This window comes from Cavia porcellus, unplaced genomic scaffold, assembly GCF_034190915.1.
Source record: "Cavia porcellus strain 051 isolate PalLab524CR breed Dunkin Hartley unplaced genomic scaffold, mCavPor4.1 scaffold_24, whole genome shotgun sequence".
NCBI lineage: Eukaryota > Metazoa > Chordata > Mammalia > Rodentia > Caviidae > Cavia > Cavia porcellus.
In genome coordinates this window covers 54,575,029-54,591,937 of record NW_026947507.1, presented here as the reverse complement: position 1 = coordinate 54,591,937, position 16,909 = coordinate 54,575,029, and the positions used below count along the sequence as shown (strand labels likewise).

The window sequence follows — 16,909 nt, the reverse complement described above, 5'->3', positions numbered from 1 at the left end:
TTTTTGTCTTAGAGCTATTCAAAATCACAAAAACTTCTCAAATACAGCAGTGGCCAAGCAAAAATTTAAGATAGTTTTGATTACTTACATTATTTCTCTCTTAAAATTATTTCAATGATTTCTAAAGGGGCTAATAAAAATCAAGAAACTGGAATTTTAAGGATATCAGGAAAATTAGTAGGTTTTTAAATTTTTCAATTATTGCCTAACACACCAAGAGCACAGCAAAACCTGTAAGGTTCGTGACTGATAAAATGAGAGCCCTAACTGTCTGGGGATGATGTGTATTATAGGACTGAGTAGAGAAATCTTGACTTATAAAACTTTCACTTTGATAATAATGCTTCATTCTCTTACAAGTAAAAAAGTAAAACTATGTTATAATAAACACTATGATATCACAAAACTTTGTGCGAGTGCTACTGTACCAGTCACTTCCCTGTAATAGAACATGGCACTCAACAGCCCAGCCTTAGGGGAAGAGAGATTCACTTCGGTACAGTTTCAGAGGGTTCAGTCCATGCACTGCCAGCTGGCTCCAAAGCATGAAGAGCAGGGCAGGGGACCTGGCAGAGGACAGTTGCTCAGCTGATGGCAATCAGGAAGCAGAGAGGAGAAGGAGCTGGGAGAAACAATTCCCCCTCCCAGGTCACACTCCAGTGACCCGACCCACCTCCTCACAGCACATGCAGTTGAGAACTCACGAATGGACAAATCCACTGATCTGTGTAGCACCCCATGACCCAATCACCCACCAACAGCCTCACCTCTGGACAGATGAGACTGTTGGAGAGCAGCTTAGATATAAAACATATCATGTGCTATAATCAACTTGTGCTTAATTTCCTTCAAAAGTTCTTTAAAATCTGAAATTATTTCAATACATATAATATTCACATATTTTAGCCATTTAATTTGATGTAACATAAATACATGACCACGAAGTGATACTACTGTGATTTTATTATTTTAACTCATTTTTTCTTTTAAAACAAAATAAAGTATCAAAATGAAAAACCATTAAATTTTACTAAAGAAAAAACTCTAGTCTTGGTGGAATACGTGTTCTCCCCAGTGAAAGTCCTGTATGTGTATTATTTTAAACTAAAGAAGGAAAAAGAATCTACACCTGTATGTACACATGTATATGTGTTTGTTACACACCATGTAAATTTAGCTACTTCTAAGAAGCTACTATGCCCTTCCATTTGATTCTCTACGTAGAGAAGTCCTGAGAGTTTATTGTCCCTTTAATTATTATTTATTGTTGGTTGATTTCCAATCAATAGTGGAATATAAGGTTTATAATAGAGATCACCTTCATTCTCTCATTATGCTATCCTCAAAGATTGGCAAATTATCAGAAAAAGAAGACTCTTGAAACACTTAGCTGCTAGAAGACAACTAGATAACCTTAAGATATATGGGAAACAGTTTCAGTTGAAGGCCAGAACTGGTTTATATCAAAGTATTTACTTATTCTTACTATTTAAAACTGGGACTTTAAATAGTTTAAATAATAACTATATTAGCTGTTACATCAAAGTGACGGTTTTAGAATACCAGGAAACAACATACAAGAGTATTCTAACAGCGGTGCAGGTGATGATCTTTCTGTTTTACTGAAAAATGTTCATTTGCAACTGAGCTTCTGGGACATTTCTCTTAAACAGCCTATTTGTGGCTTGGGAACATTTTTCTTTTCTAACATGGCTTTTTTTTTTTCTTTTTGAGGTTTCACATTTTAATGGGCTTTTGTCTTGTTTTTATTCTCCATAGCATTTATTTATTTCCTTGGCTATGATTTACCTATTATTTTGTAAGAATTTGCTCAATTTTCCTTCCCTCAAAGTAGTCTTCTCTTATCCAGAAATTTGATCAACTAGAATATCAGTTTCAAAATTTATGAAAGCTGAAATTTTATCTTCTTAGTCTTTTTCTGTCAACTGGCCTTTCATTCAAGTTTTAGTAACTTATTAGTCAACAAAAAGATGTATACGTATTTTTCCCCATCTAGTCCAGCTTGGCTCTGAAAATAAGAACTTCTTCCTACAGATACTAAATTCAGACTTTTAATTTCCGTTACCTCTTTCTTGATCTAATTCAAAACAAAAATGGCAGGATTTTAAGTCCTAGAAAACTACTGCACTTACTATTTGACTTGAAGATAACATTTACTTTTTTTTCCAACTAAAAAGAATAAAAAGATTCATATTTTGTAGAGCAATTTAAGTTTCTGATTCATTAGGCCTAAACATTTTGGACCACTTCATTTTCCATACCAAACCCTAAACATTTTACACAGTTTACCCAGATTTACATATCATATCTATCTGGAGACTATAAGTGCTAGAAAGTCAAATTCATTCTGAACTCTGTAGAGGAGGGCAGATCTGCTTTTTATCTGACAAACTGGTATTAATTTAATAATCTTATTTGTCCCAAAGAAAGAAAAGAATATAAACCAGTATCTAAACATTTTTTGTTTTTGTTAAATCCAATAAATCCAATTAAGGATAACAGAGGTAAAGGATAGACAGAGTGACCGACCTTATTAAAAACTCTTTAATTTGCCAAATATTCAAGGTGTTCTCTTCCTAGCATTCAAATAACTGAAAATACATTCTTTATACCTTAAAAAGACCTTCATGTTTATGTCAATAATCAGCAATTCTAGATCTTCAGAAAGTTAAAAGCTCCAAGGGGAAAAAAAAACACCTCAGAGATCCAATCACACAGTTACAAGGACTAGCTTGAGATGGGTAGACACCAGATCTGAACACGGGTCTCTCTGATCTAGGCGGTCTTCCTTCATCGTGTGCTTCCCACCGCTGCTGCTTCACACTTGAGAAAGTGACAAAGCATAGTGAGGAAAACATCAGCACAGGTGTCCCTTGTTTAATGACCTACTGATTAACCATTTTGCAGACTTGTGTCCCAGGCACACTCTTCAGGTCAATGACCCGCGCTCAGACTTACCAAAGGCACCGGGGCCGCAATGTGGCCTCATGATGGCTTGTTCTACAGTAAGCACTGTGATTTTTGCTGACTGCATGGTACAGTACAGTGTATGGACATATTCTGTTGGGCATTACAGCACTGCATGTAGGAGTTATGCAAATAAAAGCAAAGTCATCAAGCTGCTGCTTCCTTTGATCATTCGTTAGAATATTGTAATGCACATAATGTAACTCGGTCATTAAGCGAGGAAGGCTGCATGTTACAAACTCAGTGTTATCAGCTATGCTTTCAGAATCTTAAATTTTGTGTCTAACTTATTTCACTTAATGATATGTCTTCAAGTTGCATTCATTTGCCTGAAAATGCCTCTAATTTGTCTTCCTTTACGGCAGGGTAGAACAGTACTGCATTGTGTATCAATAACACATGTTCATTATCTGCTGATAGGCACATATGCAGTTTCCAAGATCTAGCTATTAAAAATTGTGCTGTTGTAAACATAGGTGTGCACGTATCTCTGTAGTAGGGTGCCTTTAACTATTTCAGGAAGAAAACGGTAGCTGGATCAAATAAAATTTCTATTTTTAAATTTTTTTAGCTTTTTAATATTAACTGACTCTTTTCAAAGTTGACTGAACTTCAAATTAGGTCAATCCACCTTCTACTTTCTTTCCTAGCTCTGTTCTGTTGAAATACAAATTATAAAATCTCTCCCATTACCTGAAATATAACAACCCTATCACCCCATGTTATGGATTACGAACTGGTGGTCAACTTAATGCCAGCTGGATTACATCAGCATGGCACTGAGCAAAGATGCTCCACCTGAGGAAAGTTGCCAGCATAAATAGAGAGGTGGAGAAGGAGAAGGAAGGCAGTAATGTGTTGAGGCATTGAGGCATTGTGGGTTCTCCTGTGAGTTGCTGTTTGAGCCGTTGGTTCTCCTGGAGAAGCTCTGGTCCTCACATCGAGCATTGCTTCCTGCTCCACAGGGGAAGATGTGTGCCACTTGGTCTCTAGGATGAATTCGTCACACTGGTTTCCTGGCATATACCTGACTATGCTTGTCAGAGGAGGAGTTCAGGACCTCCAAGGTGCTGAGGATGGCTGTGGTGCATTTCAGGACAGCCCTGGTCTTTGTTGAGTGTGACTTCTTGGCTGCAGCGTAGAACCCTCATCCCACCAGCACAGCTCTTTCACCCCCACTGGCATGGTCTTCCTAGCTTCCAGCGCTGACCTTTGGGCCTTCCCGGCACAGATCCATAAAAGAGTCTGGTGTGAGTCCTTCTTGTGGGCTCTGGACCTCCAGTTGGATGCGTGGGAGGCATTGTCATGAGCTCTGGGTTTTCATCAGGACTCATGTGGGACATTGCTGTGGGATTTAGGCCCTTGACTAAACATCCTATGTCTTTGGTGTTGTGGATAGATTTCCTGCATTTTCTTGTGTTAATTCCCAGTGACCATTATAAAAATAATATTATAAATTCCATGTTCTGATTCTAATAGCTTTCTGCACAACCCCTATGCACCCCACAAATGGGTGTGATCCGTACAGCTTATGTGCTACAGTATCATTTTTTCAAGTTAACAATTTTCCATTGATAAATCTGTACCCATCTGAGGGAAGAAAATCTGTCATACTATGGATTGCGCTAAGGAAATCACATTTTGGAATTACTTGTTCCCACAACAGTTCCACAGTTTTGCCTGATTACTATGTTGGCTTATGCTTGGAACCACACGATTAAACCCTAATGTTTATAGTCCTTTTGTTTTTATTTTATTTCTCTGGACTGCCCATAATCCCTCCAAATCCTTTCAGCCAGGACAATTTTACCAGCTGTGATAATGCTGCTCCAGCCCTCAGGTTTTATGGGGGGTGTCGCCCTATTCCACGGGCTTGGCACATTTGCGCTCTATCACCAAGCGCAAGTTTTCTCAGCAGGCCTTGCAGTCTGACAGCCGTGAACCGCAAGCACTGAACTATTGTTCCTACCCAGTTCACCCTAAACCTTGTGCCCTACACGTAATCATCTGCTTTGTCAGACAGGAAAATTTCGAACATGAGCAAAATGTAGGTCCACTCATCTTTGCCTTTCATCTTACATCTAGAATAAGGCATAACCATTACTCCACAATATTGAACAATATTTATGATAAAGATATCCTTTTCAAATACCCTAAATCAATTTCTGAAGTAAAAGCATGCACCGCATTTCTTTTTTTTTTTTTTTTATTACTCCTTAGTGCTTATTACTTTTTTGGGGGGGAGAGAATACAGTCATATATGGCAAAACAGAGCTGTCAGTCAAAACCAAGGATAGACATAGCACATGGTGTAGAACAGAGTACAAGGCTATCAACAATGGTTATCAACGTTGTCTCTTGTTTCCTTAAAAAGAATTGTCTATCTCATTAGATATTATAAAGTTGAACAAAACAGTAGAGAACAAGACCAATAAAACTTAAGCATTGTAAACATTACAGGACTTCCAAAGAAGACAATAGTCAAACCAGAATGGGTATCTTAGTGAATCTTATTGCCTTCAAAGTAGTTGCCTAGATCCTCAAACTTGATACTATCATACAGAATGGAACAGAGTCTAATCAGTCAAAACAAGATCGTGGGAGTATTACAGGACTATAGAAAGATAACTTTTTCTTTCAGGAAAGTAACCATCAAGCCACCGCCTCAACAAAATATCTGAAATTTAATTCAAGTTATAAAAGTCAAAAACTCAAAGCATCAGCAGAAAAACTGTTGATGCATTTAAGCGTCACATTTCAATAAAGGCCTTCAGACATTAAAGACACAACAGCAGCTGCTACTCCAGGTTGACTATAACTCAACAAAAGCACCCGGAAATGAGCTACCACGTTGTCATGGCGGACAAACCACAGCACCTGGGAAAGCAATGCTGGTGCCAGATGACGGGGCCTACACTTTCCAGGTTGCTGCACCCTTGTCCTTGACCTGAGCTTCAGGGCCACAGCTCCCCTGATACTCAGGGGACGTCCTTCACGGTGGCAGAATTCTGGGGCCCTGGCCCAGGGCCCATAAAACACGAGATCGGATGACCTCAGAGTCCTAGGAACACATGCTTGGCAGGACGCTCAAATCCAGGAACTTTAAAGAAATAAGAGGTCACTGAGGCCTGTAATCCAAACATACTTCTCGGAGGCTCCTGGTCAAACTGTGTAGGATAGGAAACAGGGCCAAGAAGATAATTAAAATAATTGAAAATTTTAGGACATCTTTGAATGCAATTAGTAAGAAGTTAAAATGCTTCTGATATTGTCTAGGAATCAACGGTGCTACATGGTTTCTTTTAGCCTGCCTTCTCTCTTCTAAATCTACACAAGAACATTCCAGAATCAAAATGATTTTAATGCTCAAGCAGCTAATCACGCGTTAACAAAGCCTCTGCCATTTGGAGGGTGAGGTCCTGCAGCCCTTGAGGTCCCACTGAGAGACTCCCACCCTGGATCCTCTAACCAGGCATTTATGAATCCTGGACCCACCTAACTTCTGAGACTTGAAAGCCACAAGGTCACCCTGGAGTTCATCCTTAGAACTGGAATAACAGTTTCTATTTCATCTTGAAAACGTGGCAATCTTGGCATGAAAACTTCAGTGCAGTGTAAGTTAACAGCAACTTTGGGCAAGATCCAAAAGAGCGCCCCAGCTTAGGGGTGAGGAGCAGGCTGCAAGCGGCAGCCGGTCTCTGCTTTCTGTCTGTCTGCTGCCTGCTCCAGACCCTTCCCCTGGCGCCTCCTTCTCCCGCTTGTTCCTCACCCTCCAGGTTGCTTCCCACCCTGTGCAATCTCTTCCACGCGCCCGTGGGTGTGGCAGGACGTGCTCTTCAGTGCTCCACAGCTGCCTGGGAGGAGCTGGGGTGCGCGTCTGCCTCCCCGCTCCTGGCTGGGCAGCCCTGGAGGCTGGGGCGTCAGGGGAAGTCGGGGAGTCACGTCCAGCACTGAGCATTTGTTCTGAATTCCTTAGTCAGAAGATGTTATAATTTCATAACGAAAATGTGAATGCTTCGTTTGAAGGCTAGAGCAAGCTCCATATGAGACTTGCTATGAGGAATTTTTATTCTTTCTGCCCCCAAATCCTCTTATCTGGAGCAAGACAAAATATTAGGTCATGTTTGAAAAGTAGTAGTAGAGAGGTCTTCTACGCAAGCCTACACAGTGAAGCCCTGGGTAAGTAAAAAGCCCCCGTGCCTTTTAAAATCATATTAATCACATCACACTTAGATTCTGAATGCATTAAAGTAGAACAGACCTTTCATACACTTTTTCACAGATTTCTTCCTCTGGAAAATCATTGTTATTGTGAACTAAAACAATACTTGTATTCTTGTACACCATAGGGAAAAAAATCATTTCTTTTAAAAAATTTAATTGTATGTATTCTCAATTGATACACAATACTTATATATATTTCTTTAAATGCATATATCTGAGGTGTAATGGTCAGATCAGGATAGTTGACAAATCCATTAAACAAAACATTTACCATTTCTTTGTGTTGGGAGGCCTCAAAATCCTCTCTACTAGCTATTTTGAGTCACAGTATGCAGTTAGTTCCTGCCAGCCATAGCTGTCCTGTGCTACAGAGGATGCGGGGAGTTACTCCTCCTCTCCAGCTGAGCCCTGGGACCAAGCACGCCCCAGGGCCTGCCTACACCTTCCCAGGCTTGCTCCCCGTTCTCAAGCTTCGCCTCTCTGTATCTACAAGATCAACGTTCCAGCTTCCATGAGTGAGCGTATCAAGTATTTGTCATCTTGTGTCTGATTGTCCTACTTACACAGTGTTCTTCAATTCCACCCAGCTTGCTGCAAAAATTTTTTTTATGGTAGAGACACGTTTTACCATATCTCTGTCTCTGTCTGTCTGTCTCTCTCCATATATATATATATATATATATATATATATACATATATTTCTTTATCCATTCATCTATTAACAGACACTCGATTTCATTCTATATCATAGTGATGAGAAACCTTTCTTGGGGGCTGGGGGTTTCGCTCAGCACCCTAAGTGCCTGCCTGGCAAGTGTGAGGTTGTGAGTTTGATCCCTGGTACCAAAAAAAAGAAACACTTTCTTAAACCAACTTATCAAACTTTATTAAATGTTGGGGTCTGTAAGTAAGCCCCCAACCCCTCAAACAAATGCACAGTGAAGGCTCAAAGGAATGAGACACATGGCCTGGTCTTTAGGGCTGAGGAGGATTGAGATCCTCAGCAGAGCTGTCTCTGCTAGCCGGCAGCCGACTGAGCCTGGGTGGCCCGTATTTAATCAGAACAAGCAAGGAGTCCAGTGGACAACGGAGGAAACCTGAGCAGGATCTTGGGAGGGGGTCAAGGACCTCTCAGAGCAACAGACGATGCTGGTTAAGGAAAACTATCCAGAAGGCTCCAGGGGGCCCCAACTGTGGCCTATCTTGCCTGGGCCAGACCACAGCCCTGCACGTGTTCTCAACTTCAACACTTTCCAACAATTAAAAATATCACAGACTTTGTTGTATACCTTATTTATTCCAGTATCTCCAACCTAGAAAGTGAAAATATATATACCAATTGTGTTTAAATGAATTACAATTTATTTGATATATCACAATCAGTAAGAGATTAATTTCAAATATTGAAATTCAAATATGGTAAGTATTTGAGATGATGGATATTACCTTCATTTAATCATTCCTCATATCTGTAAACCTTGGATCACTTTGTACTCCATAAAATATGCAACTGTAATTTATTAATTTATATGCAGTATATTATTTAAATGGACTAATTTTCTAACACAATCTTTTACCATTTGAAGTTACTATACTGTGGAGTGGTAATGGATATTTTTATCATCTCATATGTTTTGCTGTCTTTAGTCTTCTTTGTGAATTTAAAAGTCCAATTATTCAAATAATTACTATTGGTTTTTGTACAGCAGGCTTATGCAAAGTATTTTATCTGATCTAAATTTTAGAAGATGTCTACTCGGTTGGTTTTCGGCACCTCTCATTTGGACTCCATAGGCAGGATCCTAACTCAAACAAATACTGCATCTTTCCCCTTCTTAGAGAACAGTATTTGATATTTAAAAGAAAATTGAGCATAAGTTAAAACACAATCAACCTTATTTCCTAAGTAAAGATTCAGACATTATTAGCTTTTTGTATATTTTGATCCTAACACTAGCAATGGTAATATAGCCGCAGTGCAGGTATAAGTAGCCCTCGTTTGAGCGCTACCTGGTAAGATCTGGAGGTGAGACTGATTTAGTCGTTTAGATGCTAAAGTTTTTCAGATCCCTGAAGGGGCAGGGAATGGCACAGACAGTGGCCGAGGGTGGAGGTACACAGATAGGTTAGGTGACGCTGAGACAGTTTCCCAGCAGCTCGTGTGTGTGCGCCTGTGAACACGGAGCTGCAGGAGTTTTACATAAATTCTCTCATTAAGGAGCCCAACCTAGTATTAAAACACATCACAAAGCTACTTTAATTTAAAGACACATTGTTGTTGTAAAAAATAGACCTATCAATGAAATAGGGGGCTGAGGATATAGCTCAGAGGCACAAGCACCCGTCCAGCAAGTGCAAGGTCCTGAATTCGATTCCTAGTACCAAAATAAAAATACAATAGGCTATGTGCTAGAATTACTTGTTTGAACTTAGGCTAGCTCTAATAGTGTGTTACATGTTATAAAAAAATAAAATCAATAATGAAAGAAGAGGACTTTAATCTGAGACAACTATTTTAGGGAAACATTGTTTCAGATTATCTCTTCATGTCGTATACCAAAATAAATTACACAAAAGAAAAATTATGTAAAAAGTAAAATGCTAGGACAAAATATAAGCCTCTTTTTACTAATTCAATAAGAAAGGACAGCTTGATTTTAAATGCATCAGTAGAAATCAGACATTGGCAATGCATTTAACTCTGTGGAAAGGTGAATGTTCAGTACAAACCCACAGCTGAGAGGCAAAGGAGTGAGCTCCTTGGAGACCCCAGCGGAGCCCTCCCTGAGGATCATTCTTCCTGAAACGCGGGCTTCTCCTTGTCATGTCAGCAAAGCTGCTCTCCAAGTGGGAGGAGACGGAGGGTTTTATTTTTGTCTGTTTTTTTTTTTTTTTTTTTTTTTTTTGTCTGTCTGTCTGTTTTATTTTTGTGGGGAAACCCCTCTGGCTGTTTTTTATTTTTATTCGAGATACAGCTCTACATCCATTTACAATCCCAAACTCCTGGTGCTAATACAGAATGTGCAAAAGAATGTAGTAAATCTGCGATATGCCTGTTTAGTACTAACATAATGACTAAAATATTTTTATAAAAGTCAAATTTGAAATGTTAAATTTGCTAAACATAATGCCTCATAGAGCGCTGAAATAAAAAAATTTGAAAGATATATGCAAACCATTCAATTTCAAGGCAGTGACGGATTAGAAATGTCCTGAGATTTTTGTATTCTCATCACAAAATCATATTAAATACATAAAGATGTATATATGTTAATTAGCTGATTCAGCCATGCCATAATAAATATGTATTTAACAGCATTAAATAATTTTCCATAAAAGTATACAATCGCTTATTCATCAGTTTTTAAAAATAAAAGCATAAGTATGAGTAGAAAGAAAGAGTTACTCTTGTGAACTTTCAGTCACAGAGCTTTGATCTTAAGCTAAGAAATCCCATATGCAATTTCCCGAACAGCATGCCCTGTTATTCCCCAGGATAATTTCATATGGGGAACAAACAGCAGGATAGCAGCCCTTTGGAAATAAGATTCTTTTTTTGCTCAAGAAAACAAGACTCTGTTTAATAAAAAGCAAAGAAAGAAGTGACTCCCAAACATGGATGATTTACTTTAAAAACCTCTGCCTATCAGAGGAATGACTGTCTCCACACGTTTTTTATTTGATACCAGCATGCTCTTTCGTCAGTTACCGCCCTTTTGGTTAGGGCTCTTATTTTTGGATGGGTGATCAATTGTTTCATGTTGATTTTCCCCAGCAAGGTATAGGTTCCCCCAGCTGCAAAAATTATCCCAACTCCGGAGAGGAGTTTCCATAGGCGAAGTCAGGATATGATCTCTGAAATGCAAACAGCCTGGGCTCTGCAGGAGACTTGTCAGGAATCTGAGACAGAGTCTGTGAGAGTGGAAAGTTCCTTTCTGCTATCACTGCAGATCTGACCCAAAAAACATCCACACAGAAATCACTATACCTAGTTTTAGGCAGGACTTCTGTAAATTTATTTAATTCATCAACTTTTCTTCTAGACTAAATTCATATTATTAGCTGTACTGCAATACAAATAAAATCAAAAGCTTAGGGCAACTCATTCCCTGTGTTGGTGCTCTAATTTTAGCATATAGTTTCAAAGCATTTAATCCAAAGTCAGAAATACTGGTGTTATATCCACTAGCAAATACTGATAAAAGCAGATTTCTCTGAATAGATTAGATTTATTCCATGTCATTTATCGAAAAGAATTGGCATTTGAGCAGAGAGAAAAATGTAAGAAACAACTAGACATCTGCTTGCATAGTTAGTATCCTGTCACAGAAGTTAGAAGAAAATAAAACCAAATTATTTGTCAGATTCTGCAGGAACGTGGCCAGCTGCTCCCTCAACTCCCTGAATAATGGTGACAGTTTTGCTCAGGTCTACAGCAAAATTCTCCTCTTTTTGACTTCTGTGTTGTAAATGACCTGAGCAATTGGGTTTAGACAGCTGTGCTCTGTCCAGGCCTCTATCACTCAGCTCGGTGACATCTGTTTTCTCATCTTTTCATCACAAGGTGTGACCAAGGGTATGGGTTACTTTTAAAATTTGTTTTTTAATTATTGCAGTAAAAGACATAGTGGGGTTAGTCCTCCTCAAAATACTTTCCCCAGCGTTAAGTGCGCTTTCCCACGTTCTTGCACCTTCCTGAGGCATTTCCGGAAGTCCTCTTCATGAGGGTCTTGATGCGATTTGATAAAAAAGTGGCAAATGTTGCCACCAAGTACCACCCAAGGGAACACAGGCTTGCAGACCCAATGCTGCATCCCCATGCCATTGTTCTCTGATCCGGTCCTGTGTGACTTCTGGCTTTTCTCCGAAGGTTGAAGTGGCCATGAAGGTAAATATTTTGAACAGAGTTAGGACCTCATGCAGCCACATCTGTGCACCTACAGACACAGATGGAAAAGACTTCCAGAACTGCTAGAGAAAGCAGAAACTGCAGAGGGATAAGAGTGTTCGAAGGGGGAAGCGCAGCGATTTTGAGGAGAATTATTAGCAATGTATCTTTTATTGTAGTAAAATTTTAAACAATTTAAATATCTGCCCATATTTCAGTCACACCTCACATACTATCACCATTATTTGAAGTTTTCTTCACTGACTGTGCAGGGAATCTTCTTTCTGCCTTGCTGACGGCCACTGTAGAACCTGCGTTGACGTGTCTGCAGATTGTCTCTTCTCTCTGTGTGTCTGAGTAAGGGTATCCAGGCAACACGAGTGCACTGACACTTCCCGGATTGATCATATGTTGGTTTTTTTTTTTGTCTTTTTCCTTTTTTATCAGTACCGGGGATCGAACTCACGACTGCCTGCTTACAAGGCAGGTGCTTATGCCGCTGAGCTAAATCCCCAGCCCCCCGGATTGATCATATGTTACAGCTCTTGCAATGCATACGTGATGCCCAGTGTGCAAGCTTACATACCAGTGCTGCGGGAGCTGGTCCAGGGTGCCTGCCACGGCACACATATCACATTTCCCTCATGGTGATAAACTTTCTACACCCTGCGTTCACTACAAGCAATGATGCGACCCTTTTCTTTGCTCTTTGATTCGTTTTTTAAAGGAAAGGTTAGAATTAAAGTTTCAATAGAATAACACGTGATTGAAGGCAAGAGTAAGCAAAGGGAGGCGGAGACACTGGTTAGACGGAAGGGATAAATTGCTTCACTTTTCTGCAGTAGAGAGGCAGGACTGCAGTTCACAACCACCTATTATATATTTTACGAAGATGAACAGAGTTCAAACAAAGAAATGAGAAAGATCTGGAAATGCTAACTATCCTGATTGGATCAGTGTGCAGGTATGGAAATAGCACCGTGAACTCATCCGTGTATAAAATTAAGAGACGTAAGCAATGTGTGATTGCGTCCACAGTACTTTACATAATAAATGTGATCTTACAGTCTGTCTTTCAGCTAGAAAATAACGTTCCTTCCATCTTTGATCTCAGAACATTTTCAGTGAGAAAAGAATTTGACGATGGCCTTCGCAGGAGTTAGTAAACTGGGAAGGAGGTGAAGGTCTGTGGGTAGTGCGGTGGAAGGGGACTCCAGCCGGGCAGCAGGACCAGGGCCTCCCCGCTCTGCTGTGCATAGAGCAGCTTCTCTGTCATCTTTGAATGTGTTCGGGTTCAGCCTGAGATTTCATTTTTAAATGGGGTCTCTTAATAAATGTTTGAAACACACTGATCTACTCCAAGCCTTGAATTCTTAAGAGAATTCAAGAACTCAAAACAAGAAGACTGATCTAAGTTCAGAGACGTGGTGAGGCTCAGGTGACACCCTGGTCTTCTGACATCTGGTCCAGGATTTTTATGCGTAAGTTACATGCGTTGTTTGATTTAAAAAAAAAAAAGGGGGGGGCCCTAACCACATACAGGGGAAATAGCACCGCCACACCGGTGCTGATGTGACTGTCACAGCTGCAGATCAACTTCAAGTCACTCCCTAATTTCCACTGGGCTTATACTATAGAAACATACTAAAGTTTCAGTGTCTGTGCCTAGTATTAGTACTTTTACATTTTATAGGAAGCAACTGTTTGAATTACAAAGGAAACTGAGTGTAATAGAAACTACCCAGAGCTGCAAGGTAGGACACATTTTGAGGACCACTTTGTATCCAAAGAAGCAACCTTATACCTGCTTTGGCCCCACCCCTCACCTTGGAGGACCCAATTCCTAGCTTTTAACAAGGGCAGTCTGTCCCATTTCCAAGCTTTCCTTAGATATGAAAATCTGCGACTTTACTTTCCAAGTGAAGTGTTTATCACCACATCAAACACAGAGTGCACCACTCTCCAGGGTGCACCTGTGTGTGCCACCCGGTGGGACGTCAGGCTTCTCACTGCACATTTCCACTTCATGCCATCACACTTTAATTAAACCACTGTTTACATGCGGTTAGCCCACTCTTTTAATAGGAGACTGAGATTTGGCAAACACGCTGTTGTATAATCACCACCAACACGGATCATCAGCACCCCTAACTTCCTCCACGGCCTTTCAGAGTCACCTACACCCCAACCCCACTGGCTGGCAACTGCCACTCTAGACTCTGTCACTAGGGTTCTGTCACTAGGGTTCCACCTTTGCTCTTTAGAAATCTCGAGCTTGTTTATGTTCATATATTTGTCTATAATTATGAAAGTTAAATAATATGCACTGAGCCAAATCTGATGCTTGACTTACATAAGCTACTTGTTAATTTTAATGTCTGCATTTTGCAGGCACCCTTGTCTTTGTTTTATACCTGAGGAGACCGAGACTCAGCAAGAGGCAGTTTGTCAGGTCACACTACCCGGTCAGTGATGGAACCCAGCCCTCAGGTAGGACTGCATGACGCCGGCCTGGTCTGTGCTGCCTCTGTGACTACTGCGGGGAGACAGTAAGTGTCCGCTGCGTGAGCCTGTGCTACTTGGGCTTTCTGTTACATGCAGCCTTAGCGCACCCTTGATTCTTGGGTTCTCCTTTTCAGATCGTTTTCTTCTAAATTCTAAATCAAAGCCATGGAGCCATCGTAATCTAATTCATAAGATTCTTTTGTCAAACCCAGATGGTGGCCAGAGGTCAAAGGCATTCTCAAATCTGTACTTCTAAAATCTTCATCCCGTCCAGATTTCAATTAGTTTCAGACCCAGAGGTCCTGGATGGTACTACTGGAGACTCTGGAAACTGGAAAGCTTGACATTTGTATTGATTTCAAATTCACCAGATTTTTATTCACTCTTCAACTCAACTTTTGCTATGTATAATTTTTATACTGCTTAGTACTGACTGTAGTATCCACATTAAAAGTCGATTTTATGGCTAGGCATGGTGGCACACACCTATCATCCCAACACTTGGGAGGCTGAGACAGAAAGACCACAAGTCGGAGTCTCATCTGGTGACTTCCTGAGGCTCTATCTCAAAGTTCAAACAGAACAGGGCACAGTTCAGTAGGAGACGTGGTGCACTCCTCTCGTTCTGCAGGAAAAGCCCATTTTGTGATTCTCACACTCACAGAAGCAGTTTTGCTTTAGTGAATCTAGCTGGGATGCATAAACATGGCAATCTTCTTCACGCTCTCAGATGCATGAGCAAAGGCAAGACTCTGTTCAGTCCCTGCAGCCACCATTTAGATGTGACACAACTACTGGGCCATCTTTTCAATTTTAAGTCTTTGACATAAGAAAAATAATGTCTTCTATGGGGAAAAAACACTAGAACAACATATAAATCACACGAATTCTTATGTGGTGAAAACCTAAAGCCTACATTTTAAAACACAGCATTTTTCATGTGTAATTTTATGTTAAACAATCTGAGGAAAGTGCATAAATATTTACTTCATAATGCAATCTGCACATATTTCTATGTAAGCAGTGGTAGAATGTAATGAAAACATCCAGTTATTACATGATTAGTACACACGCTAGCTACTGGAGTGAGTACTTTTCAAAACTAAGGGAAAATGTTAGATTTTAAGTGGTGGAACCACCAACATAGGAAGACAAAATAATGTTCCATGCCACTATGAGAGGATCACATTATCTTGTAGAAATGTAAAGGCAGTTAAGGTGTACACGTTTCAGAGGAAAGTTCTCTTCCTCCTCTTTCAACATCAAAAGCACTGTGGTTTTTAGGTTCAGTGGCTTTGTTTTCAGCCTATGGAATTTCTGACACTTGGGTCTTAATCTGCTCTCCCTTTCTGACTGCTTAAGCCTAAGACATACTTACATAGCCTGTACAGCAAGCGGCTGAAATCCAGGGCCTACCATCTAGGTGCTGACATCATGTTGGAGGCATCTTTTCTTCTTAATCTTGTTTCCTTCTCACTTTGAAATTATTTTAAACTCTTCATATTTTAAAAGGTAGGTGTTCCCTATTCATTCTGAAATCACTTTTGGAACAGCACAAATTCTTTGTTCATTTACTAGTAATGATCCCGACATAGGGTGTATGGAGTTACCCACAGAAGACAGGAAAAAGGATAAAAGTACTGGAATGGCACGGAAAGGGTCATTATACTGTCCTCTCAGTTCTATCAGATCAACAATTAAAGGATGTTACAGTTAATCAGATTTGTTGTTTTCATAATATTTATACAGATCTTGAATGTCAAATGAATAAATTCTGTTTAACCCAGAAGGAAACAAGAAGCCGGGAAGCAGACAATTCCAAAGAAGCTCGGAACTGGAGAAATCTGGGCTTCAGCACTATTCCCAGCCCCACCTTCCGACTAACGTGTCAGTAGTTCATCAATATGCGGGAAGACGATCAGTCCTGTTATTTTAAAAGTGTAGATAAACTTAAATATAACCATAGTGATGTGTTTTGGTTGGTTCTGTTTCTTATCACAAATGAACTCAAACTAGGAAAAAAATACATCTGCTATAATATTTGTGTGGATATACGAATCTTTATGACAATATTTTAAATAGAATAAAATAATAATATTTTAAATAGAATAAAATAACAATGCCTTAATGCTGAGACAGTTTTCGCTGAGCACAGAAGGAAAGAGAAAACACTTCTTCCTTTTAGAATTCTTTCCTTTTTTTAGATCCCTAAGTACTTTAATACTTTTACTCCAAGTCTTTCAATTTTAGGTGAAAACTTTCTTACTTTAGACAGTTTAACTGGGAAAGTTCTTATTTATACCT

At 39.8% G+C, this 16,909-nt stretch overlaps 1 long non-coding RNA gene across 1 annotated transcript; it reads left to right on the top strand.

The window, feature by feature from the left end:
* The first annotated feature begins 6,466 nt into the window (after window positions 1–6,466).
* Window positions 6,467–16,524, top strand: LOC134472775 (uncharacterized). Its single transcript, XR_010042747.1, has 3 exons — window positions 6,467–6,602; window positions 14,492–14,649; window positions 16,393–16,524. It is a non-coding gene; the product is annotated as an uncharacterized LOC134472775 (long non-coding RNA).
* The last annotated feature ends 385 nt before the right edge of the window (window positions 16,525–16,909 follow it).